The 24873-nt window shown below is 46.8% G+C and overlaps 1 protein-coding gene across 2 annotated transcripts in view; it reads left to right on the plus strand.

The window, feature by feature from the left end:
- Positions 1–24873, plus strand: part of PCP2 (Purkinje cell protein 2) — a 232842-nt gene that overhangs the window by 159795 nt on the left and 48174 nt on the right. The window lies entirely within an intron of this gene.

Below are 24873 nucleotides of genomic sequence, written 5' to 3' on the forward strand. Positions count from 1 at the left end.
GGCCAAGTGGTGAGGACAGTCTACCTCGGATGGGGGTGGGGACCACGACTGGAGCAACACAACTGGAACAAACTGCAAACAAGTACGTCACTCAGTCTACGCGAAGGAAGGAACTGAAGGTAGACAGGGAGGCTTGAGAGACGCCTCTTCACAAGCCTGCGACTAATAGGCCTACACTATAGTCCGTACTATGCTCACACTGCGACGGCGGAGGCACGGCTTTGGAAACGCAATACCAGCAACAAGTACACTGATGTTGACCCCCCACCTCTGATAGGACTTGTTGGGAACGGAGCAGAGAAGCTGAACACATTAATAACTGCAGGAGTGTGTACCTGAACTGGCCTGCTGTGAGCCATACATAAGGATAGGCTTGACCACACCTTGCATCTGCCTGCTGTAGAAAGGGCCGAGAAAAGTATAGCTCATCAAGCATATTGGACAATCGACCAGAAAAGGGAATAATGCCCAAGAGTTTTGGCCACAAGAAGGGCAAGGGGGCCACCGACAAATACACTACACCTATCCAGAAGGAAACAGAACCCGAGATGGAGGGATAAACGCTCCTGCAAGACCAACAGGCCCCGTCAGCCGCGTTGATGGATCCTCAGGCGGTATTCCTTGCAATGCAACAGGGCTTCTCAGCCCTCAATGATAAACTGGATGGGATTACCACAAATGTGGCGTCATTCAGAACAAAATTGGACAAAACAACAACACGTATAACAGAAGCAGAAACAAGAATATCTGGCACTGGAAGCATTGAAAAGTACGGTCTCCACGATGGCTATTGAACTGTGGACGGTGAAGTCCAAATGCGAGGACTTAGAAGCGAGGTCAAGAAGCAACAATATTCACATAGTAGGAGTGCCGGAAGAAGCGATGAAAGGCTCCATGGAAAAGGAAGCAGAGGCCCTCCTACGCACACTGTTGGGGGACCCGGGATGGTCACCAATCTTTATTATTGAACAGGCTCATAGGTCATTGGCCCCAAAACCGAAACCAGGAGCATACCCTGGACCAATCATAGCCGAGTGATGAACTATAGGGACAGGGACTTAATACTGAATACAGAAAGCGGCAAGGGAAAAACAGGAGCTGAAATGGGAAGCCAACATCATACGGATCTTTCCAGACTTCACACTGGCGGTACAGCAAGAGAGGAAACTCTTCACTGGGGTTAAGAAACTACTTTGGGACCGACAGGTCCAGTATGCTATGCTCTACCCGGCGAGACTTAAAATTCAATATCAGAATAAGATCCACTTCTTTACATTTCCCAAGGAAGCCGCCAACTTTATTGATACGCACATCCCTTCCCCATCAAGGCAGCCTGATACGAATGAAACAGAGTAGTCTGTACAGTTGCGTAACAACAGAATGTTCAAGCTATGAAACGTAGGTCCAGAACTGCTGGCTCCCCCTCTAAAGGGTAGCTCTCTGTGGGGGAGGAAATGTTTCAATATGTAAGGTACGCTACATTGCGATGCCCCCCGCAGATAACGTTTGTGAGAGCAACTAATTGAACGGTCAACTTTACAAAAGGTCCAGAAGGGCGTAGGCACTGGGAATCGCCGCAGGCCCCCCTGTAGCAGGTGCACATTCATTCGGAGGGAGGGAAGGGTTGGGATCCTAAAAACACAGTTAAAGTTATGGGACTGTGAGGAAGGGGGAGGGGGGTGTGAAATGTTGGGCGGGAGTTACATCAAGGAGGGGAAGAAAACAAAAAGCACACAGGTAATGAACACTGGAAACAACAAAAGTATTGTAACAAAACATTTGCAGGCACACGTTTACGATCACTTCATAGGTAATGGCTGAAACAGGCATTGATGGTATCAAAGTACTGAGTTGGAATGTTCGAGGTCTGGGCTCCAGAGTCAAGAAAAGGAAAATTGTAGCATACATTAACAGACAGACCACCAAGATTATTTTCTTACAAGAGACACATATAGGGCCACAACACGGAGGACAACTGGTCCCAAATTGGGGAACACATCAATACTTTACAACGTACTCCAAAAGGGCTAAAGAGCAGCAATCTTGATACATAAGACTTTGCAATTCACATGCACGGATGTGGAATGCGACCCCGAACGGAGATATGTGTTACTACATGGCACACTTCAAGATAAAGAGATAGTCCTCCTCAATGTATACGGGCCTAACATAGACGACCCGGAATTCTACGCCACAATTTTTGGGCAATTGGCAAACTTCCCCACGGCCTATCTGATATGTGGGGGGGGATTTTAATAGTATTCTAGATGTACATATCGACCGCACTTCAACACAATCGAGAGCATTAACCAAGGCAGCACAGACAATCATCACACACATGGCAGACATGAACTTAAAGGACGCATGGAGGACTCTAAACCACTCTAAGAGAGAATACACATATTACTCATCGGTGCACGACATGCATTCTAGAATAGATATATGGTTGGTGGAGAACACAGCATTATCATGGGTCACGGACACTCAGATCCTCCCCAGGACATACTCAGACCACTCCCCCATACTACTGACATTGCGAATTGCCATAGTGAATAGACCGCCATGGAGATTCAAACCTGCAGCATTGCAAGATCCAGTCTATAAAAACGCAATAGACCAGCACATTCAAGATTATTCCGACCTCAATGAGAACTCGGTTTCTATTCTAGCGATATTGTGGCAAGCTTTCAAGGTATATATAAGGGGCAGCTCCATATCAACAGAAAGCGGAATCCTTAAAGATATTAGAAACAGATTGCAGCGACTGGAAGCGCAAATAGCATCAATACAATGCCAATACGCGCTTAGCCCAACACCACAACTCAGCTCGGATATAAAGAATAAACTGGACGAATATACCGAGGCAGCGGACCAAGAGATCCGATTCTTCGATAAACCAGCGGCTGCACGCCACTACAGAGAGAGCGAACGCCCGGGGAGGTTGCTAGCCAGGGCAGTGCGGGGAGAAAGGGGATCAACAGCTATCCCATGTATACAAACAGCAGATGGCTCGGTTACCACTGATCGGGGCAAGATACAAGACACATTCCATGCATTCTATGAAGAACTTTATTCGCCTCAATCTGATGCCACAGATGCAGAGATTGAACATTATCTCTCCCAAATTCCAACAACACTCCTAGCGGGTGATACCAGGGAGCTATTGGAGATGCCGATAACTGAAGCAGAAATAGAGGAGGCGATAAAGGCGCTACCCAATGGGAAAGCCCCCGGCACTGATGGTCTCGGTGCAGAGTTCTACAAGGAGTTTAAACACCTGTTGGTACCCAGATTACTTGCGGTGTGGACCGAAGCCCTAGATAAGGGAGAGCTCCCTGAAACTATAAGAGAGGCAGTAATTACATTACTGCTCAAGCCAGAAAAACCCCGGAGGACTGCGGGTCATATAGACCGCTGTCATTAATCAACACGGATGCAAAAATCTTAGCTAAGATACTTGCGACTAGGCTAACACCATTGATGCCATACATGGTCCATGAAGACCAGGCAGGGTTTATTATGGGTAGGTCCACGGCCACTAATATCAGAAGATGCCACGAAATACTGACTACTACACCCCCTGAAGAGCAGGCTATAGCCGTCTCGCTGGATATGCGTAAAGCATTTGACACAGTATCCTGGCCCTTTCTCTTTGGGGTACTGCGAAACTATGGGTTCGGCCCAAATTTTTTGAAATGGATACAAATATTGTATACAGGTCCTCAGGCCAAAATTGGAGTCAATGGAACCCTAATGGATAAGCTTGAATTACGAGGGGCACTATACAGGGATGCCCTTTGTCACCACTACTGTTCCCCCTAGTAATAGAACCCTTGGCGGATATATTGAGGGCATGCTACAGTGCATATGGGCTGAGGCTAGGGGGAAAGCTACATATTATAAATCTGTACGCAGATGATATTTTGCTATACCTAAAAGATCCAGACCGGACATTGGGGAGGATCCTGGCAGAAGTAGAGCGGTTTGGTAGACTATCTGGCCTACGCCTGAACCACCGCCAATCGGAAATATTCCCCATTACAGAGAACACAACTAAACCCTGCGACTTGCATGGCCTATTATGGAGCTCGACACATATTCTATATTTAGGTGCATGCATTGCTAGAACGGCCCAATTATCGCGAGCTCTGAATTATAATTTGCTGGCGGATATGCTATGTATTAAGATGAAACGCTGGAGCGCCCTCCCTATATCAATGATGGGAAGGATTGCATTAATAAAAATGATAATTCTCCCAAACCTCTTTTATCTATTCAGCACCGTACCGGTCTGGCCGGGTCGAGCCATGTTCACCAAAATGTCTAGTGCATGTGTCTCATTCGTATGGGGAGGGCATCCGAGGTCAGCTGGAAGATGTTAACCGAGGCTTACTCAAGGGGTGGTCTGATGGCACCAGACCTGGAACTATACTACTTGACAGCACAGGCACAATATGCCGCCCAATGGGCTACATTATTCCTGAACCCTGTGAGTCCATTGCCGTGCCAGTCTGAAAAGGAAGTCACTATGGCGCTCCATAAAATGACAAGACCAACCCTCAAACTTTACAATACTATGAAACCTTTGAAGGTGGTGATTACGACATGGGCTAAAATAGTCGACATATTTGCCACTGACAGACTGTACCACCCGAGTATGCCGCTCTCGGGAGACCCCCAAACACCCTTCAGTATAGAGGGAAAAGTGGCACGGCACTGGACTTCCAAGGGCATAACCCAATGGGGCCAACTGTTTCCTGACGGGCATTTCATTCAGTGGGAGGACATCAAAGATGTAGTGGGGAATACACATAGGCACATACAACAATATATCCATATACAATCAGTCATACAAAGTATATACCCTACCTTCTCTAATGAGCCACCGTTAAACATAGGACTTGGATACATGTTTACAGAGGGATTCCAAAAAGTCTCGGCTTCAGCACTGTATAAGATTATACTCCAGACACGCCCGATAGAGAAACGCACAACTAAGACCAAGTGGGAACAAGACCTGGGACAGCAAATTGGCAACGAGGAATGGTCCCAAATTTATGCACTTACCAAACAAATTTCATGTAATTCCAGATACAGACTAATTCACTACAAGATAATACAAAGGACGCACTACACCCCTGAAATGCTCAAACGTATATATCCAACCATGTCCGGGAATTGCCCGAGATGCAATGCAAAAAATGCAAACATTTATCACATGTTGTGGGCGTGCGTAAAACTGAGGGGTTATTGGGAAGGGGTGTGTGAAGCCCTAGATGGAATGGCAGATCAACCAGTGGAATAGTCCCCCCGGATGTGCTTGCTGGGTGTAGTCAAAAAAATGAACCGGATATGACGTAAATTTTTAAACCTAAGTCTGCTCATAGCCAAAAGGGCGATCCTGATGAAATAGAAAAGTGCAAACCCCCCAACCAAGGCAGACTGGGATAGAAACATGGTATGGACAAATGATATGGAAGAATTGTACATAGACCCGGTGTTACCCTTATCTAGACCAAAGAATATATGGGAAAGATACAAACTATACCTACTGGAAAAGGCCAGCAAATTGGCGACGAGGAATGGTCCCAAATTTATGCACTTACCAAACAAATTTCATGTAATTCCAGATACAGACTAATTCACTACAAGATAATACAAAGGACGCACTACACCCCTGAAATGCTCAAACGTATATATCCAACCATGTCCGGGAATTGCCTGAGATGCAATGCAAAAGATGCAAACATTTATCACATGTTGTGGGCGTGCGTAAAACTGAGGGGTTATTGGGAAGGGGTGTGTGAAGCCCTAGATGGAATGGCAGATCAACCAGTGGAATAGTCCCCCCGGATGTGCTTGCTGGGTTAGTCAAAAAAAAAAAAATGAACCCGATATGGCGTAAATTTTTAAACCTAAGTCTGCTCATAGCCAAAAGGGCGATCCTGATGAAATAGAAAAGTGCAAACCCCCCAACCAAGGCAGACTGGGATAGAAACATGGTATGGACAAATGATATGGAAGAATTGTACATAGACCCGGTGTTTCCCTTATCTAGACCAAAGAATATATGGGAAAGATACAAACTATACCTACTGGAAAAGGCCGAGCAAGAACACTCAGACTGTATAATGTATGGACCAATGAGCATTACCGCTATGTACTTGTATTACCTGTGTGCAAGAAAAATAAAGTTGTTAAAAAAAAAAAAAAAAAAAAGAAGCAAGACTACACAAAGCAACACAGGTTCGATCCCTGGGTCCGTGCCTCTGGTCTTCCTCCACGCCCCCCAATTAGAGCTACCTGAGATATATATAATTGTTCCTTTATAACATGCTCAATACCAGCGTGTGGTTTCTAAGCAAGGGATCAGGATTCGGACCTGTGTTGCGATGCGCTTGCTTCCAAGACAAATGCGATTATGAGAGTGCGGGAGTTGACATTGATTGGTAAATGTACGCAATAGGGGTTAGTATTGTCGTGTGACTCCCATATGAGATATGTAGTCAATGGGAATTGGATAGAGGATGTGTGTCAGTGAATGGGAATTGTATCTAATCCATTTATGTAGTTATTCAGGCTTGAAAAACAGACCTTGGACCAAAGACCATCTTTCTGTTACTCAGCCAATTCTCCTTCTTCTCAGGCTTCCATGGTAGACATGTATAGAATGTATTTTCTATGATATGCATAAGGGTTTTCCAAAGTTGTTGTAAATTTGTTTTGCACATACCGTTACACATTGGAAGGCCCTTCCATGACTACAGGGCAAGTCGCCCTCTATCTGGCCGGCCCAGGGCAGGGTATTGGCCATGTTGTGGGACATCGTCAACAATGGTCATTCGTGGGGGCAATAGGGGTTACAGAATGTCCTCTAAGTACCAAATGAGCCCTCGTACCCTCTAGGCTGAGCTTTCAAGCAACAGTATACAGCAGCTCTGGGGATCCTCAGCTTGCCCGAGCTTTGTTGAAGTGGCATCACTTGTCCGGGGCCAGCAGTCGCTTCACTCAAGTAGTGAATCTCTTTGTCGCCTCTGTGCCTCACTGCTGTACCAAGCTGGGGCACTTGGGTATCTACCCAGCAGTAGTTCTGCATCCTCAGTAAATCCAATGGTAGCCTTTCAGAGCTGTATAACTGCTATTCTGATGGAAAAGTCCTGCAGCACTGCTCTAAGTAATTGATAGGTCTGCCCACCTCTTGCCAGCAAGGAACTGTGTTGCCTTTGTTCACTTATCCCTTATAACACCCACTCCCCTCTAGAATAGCAACTCACATTGGAATGCTTCCCAATTCTATATCTTGTCTGACATTTCAGGTGACCAAGTCCCTTGAAGTGGCTACAAGGCTTACTGAAACGCTGTATAAAACTCTTGAAAAATAAATAAGTGACTCATTCTCAAGCGTTTCTGGTACCGCAAGCACCCACAAATCCTTACCTTTGCTAAGCAACTGCAGGATTGGTAGCCTTCAATGTCTATATTACTCTGTAGATCAGGCTACCCTTACCGGCTCGCAGAGGCCTTGCTAGGGGGAGGCTGATGGGGCTATAGCCCCGGGTCTTTTGGTTGTAGCCCCGGATAAAAGCTCAGGGACTACATCCAAAAGGCTATAGCTAGCCCCGAATCCTGCCTGTCCCGACATTAGCTTAGCCCCTGATCTTTTGCAGACCTAGCAACACCCCTGCCGGCTCGCATCTGTAGATGGGAGCTGCCCTTACTGGCCCGCATCTGTAGATGGGAGTTGGCCTTACTGGCCCACATCTCTAGATGGGAGCTGTCCTTACTGGCCCACATCTGTAGATAGGAGCTGTCATTACTGGCCCACTCTGAGACATACAGGGCATTCAGGCTGACATATCAGGGATTAAATGAATGTACGTTAAAGAGGACCTGGCTAACACGCGCATCCCTTTGGTGACAGTCCATGAAAACCTGAACACAAACAATGCTGATTATAGGGTTCTATGTGTGTAGGTCGCCCATTGAAACCTGCATACGAAAAAGGCTGTGTTTTTTAGGCCGATTTTATGTGGTTTCAACAGGTCAGAAAGTGGGCCGAACCCCCTACTTTCTCACCATACATACAGCATGCCCCTCCCCCAAATACACATACACACCTACACTTATCTGCTGTCTGAGCAGCCATCTCTCCGTTCTTCCACAGACTGCTGGGTCCTGCAAGTCCCTATGCACACGTGTGAGCAGCGTGGGGCGGCGCTTGCACAGCCTCAGCGTCTGCAGCCTTTACTGTGCGCCGTCTTTTGCCCGCAATCTGTGAATCGTGGTCAAAAGAGGGCATACACCGCCTGGCACATCCGAGGGGAGGGGGCTGATGTGCACACTTGCTTTTTGTTAGGCAGAGAGGTGATGGAAGACTTTTCTGAAACTAGCAGTGTGAAAGGATGTTGCATGCTGGCTTATTATGTGTGTATTTGTGCAAGGAGTGTGTTATATAGTGTATGTATAAAGGAGAGTGTGTGTGTGTGTGTGTGTGTGTGTGTGTGTGAATGAGTGTATGATGTATGGGGGCTGGGTGCACATGTAAATGAGTGAGTGAATGTGTAGGGGGGTGGGGGGGTTGTGTGTGTGTGTGTGTGTGTGTGTGTGTGTGTGTGTGTGTGTGTGTGTGAGAGCTGATTCTGGCGGGTAGAGGGTGGGGGGTTGTGGTGGTTGGTAGGAGTGGGAGGGGTGGGGAAAGAGGGATAGAATATATGGGCTCCCCGCTGGTCAGGCCTGGGAGTAGAATAGAGGGGGCCGAGTTTGCCCCGCCCACTTGTAAATGTAGGTTTTGTTTTCCTGCCTCCTGGCGTCCATTCCTCAATAAACTAAGAGGAGACAGAGCTAAATCAGCAGATTGGGGAGCGGCGGGTGGTGGTAACTCTGGCACAGATGGTCCCTGTGTCAGAAGCATCCATGCAGTAGTGAACACCTGTATAATGCATGAAAAGGTCTGGGTGTTATTTGCAAATTGCTAAGAAATCACTGGTTTACTGCCAATAGCCCAGACAACAATCCCACATGTTCAGGGTGCATGGAGTGCGGCACTGAGAAAAGGGAAAATTCTGTATAAATATGAATATGAAAAATCCAGTTGCCACTGCTGGGGTGATGGGATTGGGGTGGGTGAAAATGGCTAATTACGTTCCATGGGAAAATTGGCAGATTCCTGGGAATTTTCAGCCAATCCGCCAATTTTGCCCGCAGAGCGGAATTGGCAGGGTTGTCTCACATATGACAGTGTGTTTACAGAGTGTCATACTTGACCAATGAACTAAATACCGACCAATCGGTCTTTATAAAAATGAGTGGGTGGGGAAATGAGATAAAAGAAGATTCCGAAATGCTGAGCAAAGCAGTAATGTGAAATCACATCTTTCCTTTTGCGCGCACGCGCCTCCTATGAGTACGACAATAGGATCCGGGGGCCATCTTCTCAAGCCTCCATGTGAATCATGATCAGGAAGCCCAGTCGCAGGAGACAAAGGATTGATGGGGGCCAGGCCACCATGGCTCACTATTAAAGAATTGCTGCGTTTCCAAAAACGAAGTAAGCAACCACATCACGTTTTGGGGTAATCTGGTGCAAACGTTGAAGTTACACAAAGGGGTAGATATTCAGAGGCCGCCCTTCAATGCCTCTCGGTGCTCCAACTTAAGGGAGGTCCACCCCTGATGACCCCCTCTCCTGGGGGAGATAAAGTAGAGATTCTCTCCAATTGTACTTTCTCTGCACAGTAACTTATTGAGTCACTTCAGAGGCCTCGGCAGGGTAGGGCCCAAAAGCTGGAAATGTCCACTCAGCAGCACCGTGCGGCCATTTACAGATGTTAATGCCACTGCGGCGGGCCCAATTATATTAGCTTCAGCCCCCACTTGTTAGACAATCCTGGCTACACCTCTGAGTCACTTGCAAGGATGCATATGGCCTAATCCACTGGCCGTGGCTAATTGATCAAGAAGGTAGATTTTTAAGTGATATTGATGATAGACTTAATTGCAAAGGTGTTGGAGGAAATCCCAAACAACAAAGCAGCATATCAGTCCCCTGTGAGCCTACATAGTTACAGTCAACCACAGGAGAATGCTTTGGTGCACTGCTTACAGAGACTCAAAGTGGGATGGGGGGAAAACCTATCCTGGCCCTTGCTGGGGAAATCTGCAATATTTGGATTACAACTCCCATGAGGTTTTAGAGTGTTCCAGCGCACTTTGTGTGTGATGGGAAGATTCCCAAAATTACCCGTCAGAGTTTGGCTCTAGAGCAGCAGTATTCAAACTGTGGGTCGCGACCCACCAGGGGTACGCGGGTGCATCACTTGGGGGCGGTTCATCACTTGGGGGCCCTGAGAGCTCAGCATGAAATCAAATTAAAAAAAAAAAAACTTTTTTTTTGTTTTGTTTAAGATTGGAAGAAATGGGCAGAGGGGCTCACATGGTCGGGCTGAATCATGAAACTGTCTCAGGCAACAATGAAAAAGTGGCCCGCAGTTGTAAATGGATATTCATTCCTTTAGTCACAGACTGGGCCTCATTACAACTATGGCGGTACGGTAACAACGGTGCCGGTAAGCTACCAGCACCGTTGCTACCGTACCGCCATAGTAAAAGTTGTGCTTGCGGGTGCCTGACAGCCTGCCAGGTCTGACCTGGCAGGCCGTGCGGCACCCGCGAGCACAGCTCATCAGATGCACCGGCACCATTATGCCGGTGCATCCGATGTCCCCATTTCCATTGAGCCCTATGGGGCTCAAATGGGAATGGGGATCTTCCGGCACCCGCGAAAGGGCAATTATCAGGTCCACCTAACTTGGCATGACCCGGTAATTGCCCATTCACTAGCCGCCAGGGTTGTAATGAGGCCCACTGTTTCAATAGTACCCAAGGGGGTGCTTTGTGTTAAAATGCAAGTAAATTGTGATATATTCAGCAACAATGGTCAAAATTACTAATTGAATCCCCCCCCGAAACTCCCTTTATTGGTTATGGCTCCCTCACTATGATCGGTCGCTATGGCATTTTTGGGGGAAATAGTTATACCCCTCCACTTAAAAAAATCACCAGCCACCACTGCCCTCAGACTGTTTTGGGAACCGGATGGGGGAAACCCAGGGACTATGGTGGGAGAAAAATGGGCTGGAACCATGGGATATTGGTGGGAGCAGAGTGGGGAGAAGCCAGGGTGTGTGATGGGGTAGGGAGAAACCAGGGACTGGGTAGGAGTGGGATGAGGGAGCCCAGCGACTGTGATGGGAGCAGGTGACATTGTCCATTTGGCATTTCTGGGGGGTCCCGACCTGCCCAAATTTTGCTCAGGGGGGCCCCGGCCATAAAAGTTTGAAGACCACTGCTCTAGAGTGTTCAACAGACTTCTTGAAGTGTGAACTGCAGAAAGCTCCAAGTCCCATCTTGCTGCAAAAATGTTTTATTTTATACTTGGTGTTCCAGGTTTACTTGCGCTTCATCAGGACCTACTATTGCATTCATAATATTTCCTTATTACATTCCATTATTTCATCAGTGAATAATATTACATACATTAATAACCTGACAATTTGACCATGAACCTGGCACAGGAAAACTAGCTACTGGAGAAGGGCCTGCTTTTCTAGTGGCAGGGCTGCCCATTGGAAAATGACTGCCATGCATGTAAGACCTATATGTCTAAAATCACACTTGCTAAGCTATCATGGACAAAAGCGTGATCACAGCTGATTCTATGTGATAGAAAATAAACACGTGTGCTATTGTATATAACAACATAGAGGTGAAAGTCTGTACGAATGTACAGCATTAACTCGGAATATTTACTTAAGAAAGAGACAAAACACCTGCTGAAGAACCTTAGGAAAATGTACCTGCCTCCAAACGATCGTGACATGAAAGACACAGTGATGGGGCGCCGGAAAACCAATAGGTATGTGAGTGGGCACAGCTCAATAATTTATCACAATGTTAGATAAAGCTGAAAGCTCGAAGTGGGGTGCAAACCCTGCAAAGGTTTCACTGCACACAACACTGAATCTGAACAATAAGAAATGACTTAGGCGCCGAGCCTGCGGTTGCTCACCCTAAGAACCGATGGTTAAATAATAGTAATTCTAAGTGCATTACACATGTATACAGGGTTAGAAATTGCGGGAAGCTATTAGCACCTGCTTCTAGCTGAGGGGAGCCTGGTTAGCTTGAAATAATCAGTTACCAGGAACTACTGTTGACTCCCTCGTCCAACCGGCGCCATAATGACATGGACGCGTTAGCGTCCATGTAGTTATGGTTAAGTTGGTGTTTCCATAGGAAGAGCATTTTTTTGGGTGGCTTATAACTTCGCTCCCCCTGGACGAATCCTCACCAAACTTTGCAAAAAAAGTATATGGCCCACTCTGAACTTGCAAAGTTTGGAGAGGTTTGGTCCAGGGGGGGCAAAGTTATAGGGGGGGTCCCAAAACCTTAGTTTTTCCCATAGACATAATGGGGAAAAACTTTCTGCACGCCTACAGCCCAAACCGCTGGATGGATTTACATCAAATTTGCGGCAGGAGCGGGGACTTGGTCCCAAAAGCGTGCTTTTGCAAATTTGGTGTAAACCCGTCCAGTATTTTTTTTGTAAATGCCCAAAATGTAAGGCAAAAAAATTAGTGATATCTCTGTTCGCTCCGCGGACGGACTTCCCGGTTCGCTCCGCGGACAGTGCCCTGATTGGCCGAGCGGCTTGCGTGATGTCTGCGGGCATGCGACGTGTTCGCTAATTGGACGGCGTGGTGCGTGATGTGCGTCAGGTTTTCTGTGGCGCCGGCCATCTTGCATTCGCAGACGACCGCAGACAGTGCGGTGAAACTTGGATTAAAAATTGTTTTTAGTGGAGTGTGTTGGTGTGTAAGAGTGTTTGGGGAGGGTGGGGGAGTATGAGATAGGTTCAATGTTCTGTTTTTTTATATGCTAGACACTTTTGTTGTGTTCGATTTGTCTGCGGACAACACGGCTGTTCTGAAATGTTCTATATAAACTAAATGGTGGGATGTTCTGAGGACAGAGTATGTGTCCGTTTTGTTCGCACGCAAGCTAAAATTGAGCTAAGAACACTCGCGGTGTCCTTAAATGTTCGTACACAAACAAAATGGGGGTGTCCTGAGGACGCTGTCCGTATTGTACTCTGGCAAGTTGAATGTGTTCTAAGAACACTCGCGGTGTCCTGAAATGCTCTGATTACTTACCGGTAATCTTCATTACTCCTAGTCCTACTCTTCCTTGTCACAATACTGATGACCCTCCTCACCCTCCCTGCAGGGAAGGTCCCATGCTCCGGCTTGGTAATATGAAACTGAGTGATGTGGATGTGGGGTAGGACTTGTAGGAATTTAAAGAAATAGAAGAAGGTCCTGTGTCGGAGGCAGGGGCCTCATGAAGTAAGTACTGGGACGAGGAAGAGTGGACGTGGAGGTAATGTTTGCAATTAAACAAAATGGGAGTGTTCTGAGAACGCTGTTGGTATTGTTCGTTGTCAGGTTGAAAGTGTTCAAAGAACCCTCCTTATGTCCGTTGACATTACAATTTCCTATGGCCCTTACCCGACTTTTTTTCCACTAAACATACGATAAATCAGGCTGCTGTGCGTCGACATTATGTGATAATCCTATCACTTGCCCCATCGACCTGGCTGACCTACTTTTGCGACACTAAATCATATCTCCCGCCCCTAAGCCTGACATTATCAAAGCATTCATATTCCCCGTCTCTCTCCGTGACGGTACAGGTTGCGTAGCCAAACGCGCCCAGTCGTCTCCAGTCCTATGCGACTTTACACAGAACCCGGAAAACAACACAGATCATCTCACAACACAGCGCGCAACAATTCGGAATATGAAACTGTGATTTAAAAGCAAACAGCAAGATTGTACATTTCATAAAGTATTTTTATTTGACATCAAATGTTTAGAGAATATTCAGCGATTTGCATTTGTCTTTGCTGTCGATCCGCAAAAGTTCATCTTGAGTCACGCGCTGTTCCTTTGCGGTACACAGGGTGTTGGTTTATGATAAATGAAGCACTATGGTCGCACTGATAATCGGAAGGCTGTTCCAACAACGAGACATTAGACCACCATAATGGTTGGCATGTTGCTTCTAGCTGCCAGTACCGCGTAAGGCCCAGTCGTCTCCAGTCCTACGCGACTTTACACAGAACCCGGAAAACAACACAGATCATCTCACAACACAGCGCGCCACAATTCGGAATATGAAACTGTGATTTAAAAGCAAACAGCAAGATTGTACATTTCGTAAAGTACTTTTATTTGACATCAAATGTTTAGAGAATATTCAGCAATTTGCATTTGTCTTTGCTGTCAACTTGAGTCACGCGATGTTCCTTTGCGGTACACAGGGTGATGGTTTATGATAAAAGAAGCACTATGATCGCACTGATAATCGGAAAGCTGTTCCATCAACGAGGCATTAGACCACCATAATGGTTGGTATGTTGCTTCTAGCCGCTAGTACCGCGTAAGGGCATATTGGTCCTTGGCGATTGTCCCATAAAATGGTGAGGGTCATGAAGTTGTTTAGAAGTAGCTGCACCTGGCAGTTAAAAAATACGTCGGCCGGGGTCTGAAAATCGTGGCATTGACAGTACGGAAGGACATACCTGTTTTAAAAACATAAATTAGTCTCACCAGCCGATGTTCATTAAAAATATTAATTTTATTTATTAGGGCGTGAAACTATTTGCTAGCGAGGATAGTGCAACGGAGTATGTTAACTTATTCCAATTAACCCACCCTCTGTCCTCTGCCTTTTTCAGAGCCCTCTAAGCGACAGGGGACCAATTCGGCGGTGATAGTGCGCAGTAGAAAACACTATGCCACATTGAATGAACAATTACAACTTAACCGGGCTTTAACGCCACGCTATTGTTATTATATTCCGGTATAAAATAATCTAAAGGGTTACTTACATTATATTGGCATTTTCCATTGTCTAAGCGTAGTGCAGTCCCAAAATACGACTCCGTCTGTGCCAACGATCTTTCTCATAGTGATATAATATATAAAAATGCTTTTGTTTCAGAAATGTCATCCTTATCGTGTTTTACGTTTTTGCAACACTCCTTCAAAAGAAGTCTTTTAGCATGATCCCTGTCAAGGTAAAAAAATAATAGAACCTTATAGTGCGAGTCGTGGGCCTCTCCGGCACGCGAGCAAAAAATGGAAGCAGCTGACCTTCACTGCAAACAACCATAAATTCTTAGTTTGCAACATTCTGTGTACAGCCATCTCTGAGAAATAGCTTTTTACACTCCATCTTTGTATATTGTTTGCGTGCTAATAAAAAAACTTTGTTAAAGGGATGTTATGGTTCCAAGTAAAACCGAAAAACCCCTGAAATTCGTCAGTTATGGTAAGCTAAGCAACCATAACTCGCGCCACCACCGTGCACTGCTAAGACTAAAACCCAGGACATCAAAGATGACATCACAAATGTCATTGATGACATCACTGATGACATCACATGTGTATGTACTTTTCATGAAATATGTGTACAAGGGATTCTTATTATAATGTTGCGAAAAAAGTGTCAAGGATCATTGCAATAAATATCATACCCTAATTAGTGCTTTGAACGATGCATTGATATAAATTGCATTCTATTATAGGGTTCTATCTAGTATACCAAGCTGCTAATGCAGAAACATAGCATTGTGTGCAGCGTACAAGATGAAGGTATACTATTCGTAATGTTAATATGTTGAATAATGAAATGATAATTGTTTTCTTAATAGATTTTTGTGTAATGTGAAATATGTATTACATAATTGCATTACTATAGAGAAAACAGAAAGAGACAAGAACACATACCAATATACATATACATAGGGTAAATAGCAGCTTTGAAACAGAGAAATCATCATTTATTTGCTTGAAAATAATGCTGTCTTTAAAGCTTGTGTCTTCCCCTATGTATATGTTTCATGTGATGTGACTGGACACTAAGGGAATTACTATAAGAACCTACTTGTAGGATACGTCTAGAAATAAAATACAATTCTTAGTTTCTGACTGTTATTGAAGAAAACAATGTGGCCAAGATATGTCAGCAAAAGAAAAAAGTGTGAGCCAGAAGAACACTTGCGGTGTCCTGAAATGTTCATACATAAAGAAAATGGGGGTGTTCTGAGGACGTTGTCCGTATTGTTCGCTGGCAAGTTGCATGTGTTATAAGAACACTCGCGGTGTCCTGAAATGTTCCAAAATAAACAAAATTGGGGTGTTCTGAGGACGTTCTCCGTATTGTGTGACTGCTTAGCTGTATGCAATGAGGGAATGGCACAGAGAGTGAAGAGGAAATGGTAGAAGGGCTGTCCAAGAATTACGCGGTCCGCGGACACCGCGGCTGTCTGCGGACAGGGTGTGCTACATCCGGGGTTTTCCAGCAAATCCAGCATGGAAAGAAGACTGTAGGGATCAGCCAATCAGATGTTGAGGTTGTGGATTTGTGTTGAAAGAGACTGTGTGTAGTGAAGATGGCAGAAGTGGAGAAAGTCAGGGTGTTGGTGCTCGGAGATATGTTTGTGCATGGTTTACAACAGTATGCTCAATGCAGGCATGTTGCAAAGAATTTTGATGTTAAAGGAGTGGAGGTCGTGTGGAGCACTGTGCCTGATTGCAATGTACAGGGAATTGTACAATTTTGTGAAGATATGGGCAGGATCAACAGTCCCCATGTGGTAGTTTTGCACTATGGTGCTTTCCGTTTGGGCTATGTCAGTGCCCCTACTTTGTTGGCAGATTTGGAACACTTGGTTCAAGCAGTAATGAACATCCTTCCAAATGCCAAAGTAATTTTTTCTGGATTACTAGCTAGGGCAATATGGGTCAATAGTTCATTTTTTTGTCCTCAGCAAATCAATGCTAGGTGTGTGATCAACTGAGGGTTGTGTGCCTTCATGCTTAGAGCTGGTATGTTCTTCTGTAATAATGAGAATATTGATTCCAGTAATGCTGTTTATTTTAAAGAAGATGGCATTTCCTTATCTTTTATGGGAAATGCCATGCTGTTTTAGAATGTAAGGGTTGCTTTGGAGAAGGTTATGGGAAGATTTTAGTAAAGTAAGAAAAAAAGAAGAAAAAAAATACAAAATAACAGGTGTCTGTCAAGCATCTGCAAAAAAAACGGCTCTTTTCAGAGCCAACCTCAAAGGGGAAATGGGGCACACTATTTAAATTTACATTCACCACGCTCAGATTTTCGATATGTCCGCGGACATGGCGGTAGTCCGCGGACATCGAAATCACTAGCTAGGGGTTCAGTATATTCTATGTTACATGTATTTAAAGTCAGGGATATTATGGTTAAGTTGTGCTACTAAAAACCTATGAAATTCAGTAAAAAACTTTGTTAAAGGGACGTTATGGTTAAGTTTCGCTACTAAAAACCTATGAAATTCAGTAAAAAAAACTTTGTTAAAGGGACGTTATGGTTAAGTTGCGCTACCAAAAACCTATGAAATTCAGTGAAAAAACTTTGTTAAAGGGACGTTATGGTTCAAAGTAAAACCGAAAAACCCCTGAAATTCGGCAGTTATGGTAAGATAAGCAACCATAACTCGCGCCACTGTGCACTGCTAACACTAAGACCCAGGACATCAAAGATGACATCACAAATGTGATCAAATCTGTCAGAACACGTAATAAGCCTAATGTACGCGTACCAAACCCGAATTTAAAGGAGACAAGTGGAGTCACAAACATCAAAAGGTGACCTGCTGTCCGGTTGGTCATCGGCCAACTGAGACAGAACTTTTTGTTTCCTGTGCGCTCTGTGTTTTCTGCGCATACTCACAGCTATATGATTTTAGGTTTGACGCGCTCTCAGGACTTCCAGGTCACCCTCGGTTTTGTGAGGTTGTCTTAGTGGGAACAAACCCCTGAAGGGTCTCCTCTATGAGGGTGAGCTTTCCTATCACGCAGAATCTGACCTAAATGAACTATACCGGTGAGACGAAGATTCAAATGAAATAGTAAAAAATACCACTGCTTCACGTCGGGTATCCATGGCTACACGGGATGCCCAATGGCGTGATCGCATATCAGGAAACGTTCACTATGCATGCCTCCTGGAGCAACCGCCATGGCACAAAGCATAATGGTGGGGAAGCGGAGCATAATAACTTTTGCGCTGCTGGTGGAACGCTCCCCTACTTATCGTGGCAGGCACCTTCGGTTTAAACTTTTGAATGGCATTGGAATTGTTGCAGGATCATGGCTTGTGCACTCTCCAACCGGACAGCGGGTCACCTTTTGATGTTTCTGACTCCAAATGTCTTCTATACATTCGGTTTTGGTACGAGACCATTAGGTTTATGACGTGTGTTGACAATTCAACGACTATTATTTAACCATAGGTTGTTACAGTGTGCTACCCACACCACAGGCTCATCGCCTGGTTCCTTTCTTATTACCCCAGAAAACCAACAAACCAACCCCACCTATAAACGGAATGTCACCACACTTCCTCAATATATAGTTATTATAAAGAATATTTAAAGGAAAGGGTTTTCTGTTGATCACACTGAATCGCTTGTAATTACTTTTATGGCCATGAGCACACAGCATATGTGATTACTGGAACATAGGTCTTTCTATGCTTTTCATTGCTTTGCGGTCTATGGGATGACACAGCAAATCCATTTTAATTGTGCCTGTAACAATTTGAGGAGTTCTGCAATTACATTCTTGTGTCAATTTCATTTGATTAAATCGAACACTATATTGTAATAGGGTCATGTTGCGAATGGGATAAAGAGTCCTGATGAAGTGGAGGGTGTGAAACATGTGTAGAATCATTTGCCCTGCAAAAAATGAAATGAATATAAATATGAAATAATCACTTTTTAGAGCTAAAGAGGAACTGGTGGCTTGTGCTTATTTTGCATTTCTCCAAACTACTGAACTACTAGTTGTGTGTTTTCCACATGTGGTCAAGCAGCACTCAGTAAGAAACGTTCATGGGACAACTTGCACGAATAACTCCTGAATCTCCTGAATTTACTTGGAGTGCCGTCCACCTCCACTCATTGCAGGCATTCTGTACACAATGTATGTGCCGCTGTTGCTAGTAACACGCAGTGCTTAATTTGTGGCGGTGGTTGCCGGTCCCCAACACCGGCACTCTTTTTTGGGGACCGGAACATCATGGGCACGTGCAATTACTTTGTTTGTACAGTTCGTTCCAACTTCCAAGATCATAAATCATTCAGAGTTTGCTCTGCAGCTCTGCTTGCAGTTGCAGGCCATGGCTGGCTGCTGTGCTGGGGAGTACAGCAACAAACAGCCAATGGAAACGAACATTCTGTTGTTACTATGCAGTATTTGATACATTCTGTAAAGTAACACAGAATTTACAGTTTTCTTTGGCTGTTGTTCTCCAGCCAGTGAAATTACATGATGCCGTGGGTGGGTTATGTGGGTCTGTTGTTGCCGACTCCGAGGCAGGCAGGCGGGTGGCACACTTATAATGATATGATGATAAGGCATTTTGTAACGCGCCTATACACAAGTGTTTCAAGGCGCGACGAGGCAGGGAGGGGGGAACAAGGGGAAGACAGACAACGATCCTACTAGGCCAGGTGTCATTCAGATCGTGCAAGTGCAGGGGGAGGGGGAGGGGAGAGGTGCATGGGGAAGGGGAGGGGGGAAGTGCAGTACAAGGTAAGTAGAATACATAAATAAAAGGGCCAGCTGGTGGCAAGTGCAAGGTAAGTGCAGAACAAGTGCTGGGAAGGGGGGGCTGTAGGGATACAGAGACAGTCCCGCAGTGCAGGGGTTGCCAGGGAGGCAGTGCAAGTGGAGAGTGGCTGGGCCCAGGACCGAGGTCGGTGAGAGTGGCCCAGTTGCAGATTCAGTGCAGTTTCAGCGAAGAATTAGCAGGGGAGAGGAAAGCAGAAGCAAAGAGGAAGGTTTTGAGGTGCTTCCGGAACCAGAGATGGTTCTCATCAAGTTTCAAGGGGGCAGGAAGGCTGTTCCAGAGGGAGGCCCCTGCCGCGGAGAGAGATCTACCCCCAGCTCGTTGCTTCGAGAAGTGGCTGACCCTGAGGGAGTTGGAGACGGATGAGCGAAGGGCTCGGGAAGGAAGATATTTAGGAAGAGAGAGTTGAAGGTATTTAGGCCCCAGGCCCCAGAAGGCCTTGTGGACAATGCAGAGGGTTTTGAAATTTATCCTCGCAGCCACTGGGAGCCAGTGTAGAGATTTCAGTCCTGGAGAGATACGGTCCCTGGGCTTGAGGCCAAGGACAAGTCTCGCAGTTCTGTTCTGGATGAGTTGCAGAGTGCGGAACGTGGAGGCAGGCAGATTAAGATAGAGGCTGTTACAGTAGTCCAGTTTTGAGAGAACCAGGGCTCGGGAGACAGCGAGCTTCTGGGGGAAGGAGAGGAAGGGAAGAATACCTCTGAGGAGGTGCAGCTGGTAGTGTGACTTCTTAGAGACGTCAGATATATGAGGAGAGAAGGAGAGTGTGGAGTCGAAGATAACCCCGAGGTTTTTTGCCTTGCAGGTAGGAGCAGGAAGAGGACCAAGAGAGGCCGGCCAGAGAGCTGCAGGGAAGGAGGGAGTGGGTGTGCCAATGAGCAGAATCTCAGTCTTACTGGCATTAAGGCAGAGGTCATTGGCGGCACACCATTCCTGGATAGCAGACAGACAGTCAGAGATGAGGGAGGGAGAGGAGGAGGCCGAGGGTAGCCTGAAAATGAGCTGGGTATCGTCCGCATAGCACTGAAAGTTGGGGCAGAGAGCGGCGATGCGGTGGGCAAGGAGTGCCAGATACTGGTTGAACAGCCAGGGGGAGAGATTAGATCCCTGGGGGACACCACAGGTGGAGAAAAAGATGTCAGAGAGGAAGGACCCGAGTTGGACCTGGGAGGGTCGATTGGAGAGGAAAGAGGTCAGCCACGCCAGAGCCTGACCAGTGATACCCAGGTTATCACGGAGACGGTTGAGCAGGATGGCATGGTTGACAGTGTCAAAGGCAGAAGAGAGATCGAGCAGAATGAGAACACACGGAGTGTTGGAGTCAAGGTTCAAAAGCAGGTCCTTACGGATGTTCAGGAGAGCAGTTTCCGTGCTTCTGGCAGCTCTGAAGCCAGATTGATGGTCATGAAGACTGCGAACAGATTCAGCATGGAGGTTAAGATGGGAGATGGCCAGTTTCTCCAGGAGCCTGCCCAGGAAGGGAGTGATGGAGATTGGGAGATAGTTAGCCGGGCAGGAGGGGTCAGAAGAGGGTTTCTTAAGAAGAGGGTGCACAAGGGAGTGCTTAAGGGGGGATGGGAAAACTCCAGAGACGAAGGAGTGGTTGCAAAAGTCAGCCAGGGCAGGGGCCAGGGAGTCAATGTGGTCCTTGATAGTTTTGGAGAAACAGGGGTGAACCTGTTTAGACGAGACTTTCATAGATCGGACTTGTCTGGAAACCTCGTCAGCAGAAAAAAGGGGAAAGGCAGAGAAGGAGGGAGGAGGGGTGGCTGCAGAAGGGCCCGAGGAAGAGCCGGACAGAGAGGGAGGGAGGTGGTAGGAGGAGAGTGAGGATAGGATGTCCTGAGTTTTGGAGATGAAGTGAGAGGCCCTTGCAGTGCAGAGGGCCTGGGAGGGGACAGGAGAGGTAGAGACTGCAGCAGGGTTGGCAAGCTCCTTGCAGATTTTAAAGAGTTCGGCCGAGTTGTTAGATGCCGCAGAGATGCAGGCTTGGATAAGGGCTCTCTTCTTGGTGAGAACGGAGAGACAGTATTGCCTTTGGAGCAGGCGGCAGGCCAGTTTGTCAGAGGATGAACATGAAGCACGCCATTTCCTCTCTGCCACCCTGCACTTGCGTTTTAGGGTGACGAGATCCGAGTCATACCAGGAGTTACATTTGGCTTTGGGCTTCAGGCGGATTCTCATGATAGGGGCAAGGATATCAAGAGTATCAGATATAGCAGGGTGGAGCATGGAGAGGGCTGTGTCAGGGTGGGAGTCAGCCGAGGGGGGAGGTGGGGGTGAGAAGGTGGCTGCGAAAGCCTCAACTGACACGCGCTTCATGGGTCGGATGACCGAGAAGGTGGGTGGCAGTGGTGAGGGTGGCTTTGCCTGTGGGGTAGGGAGTGTGAGGTGGGAGGATAGGAGAAAGTGATCACTCCAGGAGAGACGAGTGGAGAGAGGGACGGAGAGGGGAAGGTCAGAAGAGATCAGAGCATCAAGAGTGTGCCCTGCAGAATGAGTAGGCCCAGACGGGAGAATAGAGAGTGAGAAAGAGTCGCAGAGGTCACGAAAAAGTCCCGTGGGGGGACAGGAGGCATCCAAGTGGATGTTGAAGTCACCAAGAAAGAGGAGTTGAGTGGTAGAGGACAGGAGTGAGGAGGAGAGGTCAGCCCACTCAGAGAGGAAGGAGGAGATTTGTTAAGTCGTGGTGCGCGAGAAAGGAAAGCCTCAGCCTGCCCCTGCACGTGTGGTCCCATGCGCGGTGGCCTACTAGTTGCAAAAGTTCCAACCCTAAAGCCTGGCAGTGGCTTGCCTAGTGTGTGCTCTGCTAACTCAGTAAGTCAGTGACAGTGTGAAAGAAGAACTGTCTTTCTGTCCAGATGATTAATTTATTTTGTCTGTGACGTGTGTCCGCCACCACCGTGAATATGTTGTGAGAAATCGACATCCACGGCGACGGGCGGTGCAAATAATGTGGTCGGATGATGACCTGCCAACTAATAAATTAATGAGAGGCTAGTGCGAGCCCCTGTTGGGTGGCCCAGGCTCCCCCCTGATCCGCCTCCCACTTTGACTGCGGCCGGTTGGTGTGGCGACTGGTGTGCGGTGCACTGCAGTCAGCTGCTCACCAGCTCTACTCGTGATGTGCCCGCGGCCGCAGATTTGACCTGATCTGGCAGGTCGCGAGGCAATGCGAGCAAGAGCGGCTCAGGCTGTGGCAGTTAGCCTGCAGTGCGGGTGCCAGCGGGCCGGCCTACCGGCGCCGGTGCCGCAATTATAATGTAAGTATAATGCAACACTGCAGCCTTGGCCGGACAATTTAGGGCCTAGGGCTGCCTAGGTTGTCCGACGAAGGCTGCCGAGTGCCGCTCACTCACCTTATTATTGCAGCTACGCCACGGTCCACCACCTGCAGCTCCACAGCGGGTGACAGTGTGCGGCCAGGCCAGCTCTGAGACCCGGGAACCCCCCGTTGCCAAACTTGCCATGCTAATGTCCAATATGATGTATTGCGAACAGCTTGTCCTGCCGTTTACTGGCAGTTTCTTAAGTGGGTCCCCGCTTCGGGGTACTTCTGTATGTGTCCAGGATGACAGGATCAAACAAGGCCAAAGGAAAAAGCTGGGGTCAAAGCCAGGTCGAGATGTTGTACGTCGGTACTGTGTGTGTTTCTGCTTGGATGTCATGTATCGCTTATGTGCTGAATCATGGACATACTAATCATTGAAACCAGTCTCCCCAGTTGGGTCGCGATTACAAGTTGTGCAGGGTCCAGCAGGGAATATGCTCGGCTGTTGCAGGAACGAGGGAACGCCTTAAATTCGTGATCCGGAACACCAGATCTGAAAGAAGTACATAATAATGTTGAGCGAGGTGGCCACTCTTCTCCCCCTATGCTTCAGAAATGTATCATCAAAGAGATCCCCCAACAGCGCATTGCCTAATTAGTCAATTCAAGCCGTGTATGCTGTTTTCACTTTGAAACACTTGTGTATGTGCGCACTTTATAAATAAAATATCCTCATGTTAATGTCATAATAGTCCATCTTTGCTCAATCTGTACCTCAACTTTGCAACGTAAGTTCGCAACTCCATTGCACCTGGCAGTCCCCTTGCTTGTGTGCAACAACTTAGCTGTACATTGGGGATCATACCATACCTCCTCTATATATGCCGCGCCAAACCTTCCCAGCAAACAACCAGCCTGATATGAGCAATGGCATGCTCGAGTGAGCTTAAGCACCGTCTCTTTTGCTTTCATGGAGCCAATGCACCCGTGGCCCCTGTCTGCTGCCCCTCGAGCAAACATCCTGCACAGCAGGCAGATGGAAATGAAGTGTCATCCCATAATCCGGCCCTTACACTGGCTAAGCCGTGCCGCCTCACTGTGCACTTCTGCTGCACCTAAAGTGCCCTCCATACAAGCTGGCTCCATATATATAAAAATAGTGGAGATCGATCCATCATCGCCATCCCCTTTTTAAATCCTTCTTGGCTCTTGGAATTTCTGCGTTTGGTTCCTGATCCGATTTCCTCTGAAGATATTGTGGGACTCGAACTTACTGTGTATTCTAGTCAAGATAACTGGGCTTTGGTTACATTTGCACCCCCCTTGATTGCAGAATGTTTTTTTAATAATGCCATTGTATAACATGAGTGGGGTTTGGAAATGCAAACCCATTACCCCAATGTGGATGTTGGGGAAATATGATATCTACTTTCTCGAGGTTTGTGGGGAATCTCAGTTCTGCCCCGCATTATGGAAAACATGTCTACCCCGGTGCCTCGATTAAGACGGGCAGGGGTTTAACCCCATGCTTCCTAAAATGCAGGGTAGCTGGCAAAAGGTGGGTGAGCAACTCTGAGGACCAGGGGAGCCCAGGGTTAAACTTTTCTCTTCTTTATCTGGGAACTCACGGGGTAACCACTCCTTTCTTTTAGTGGCACCTGGCAAGACCCTCGGTAATGTGCACTGGTTACAGTCCGTAAAACTTAGAAAAAAAATATCAAAACGGCCACAACTGGAGTCCAGGTGCCTAGTAGCGATGTCTACCGCTTTGAGGCGATGGTGATTTCACGCAGCACTGCCCGCCAAATGAATTTCTGATCAATGCAGCATTTGTGTGCCCTGAATATAGGATTCTGGCTGCT

The sequence above is a fragment of the Ambystoma mexicanum genome, chromosome 3q (genome assembly GCF_040938575.1).
Source record: "Ambystoma mexicanum isolate Mex_15411 chromosome 3q, UKY_AmexF1_1, whole genome shotgun sequence".
NCBI classification, from domain to species: Eukaryota; Metazoa; Chordata; class Amphibia; order Caudata; family Ambystomatidae; genus Ambystoma; species Ambystoma mexicanum.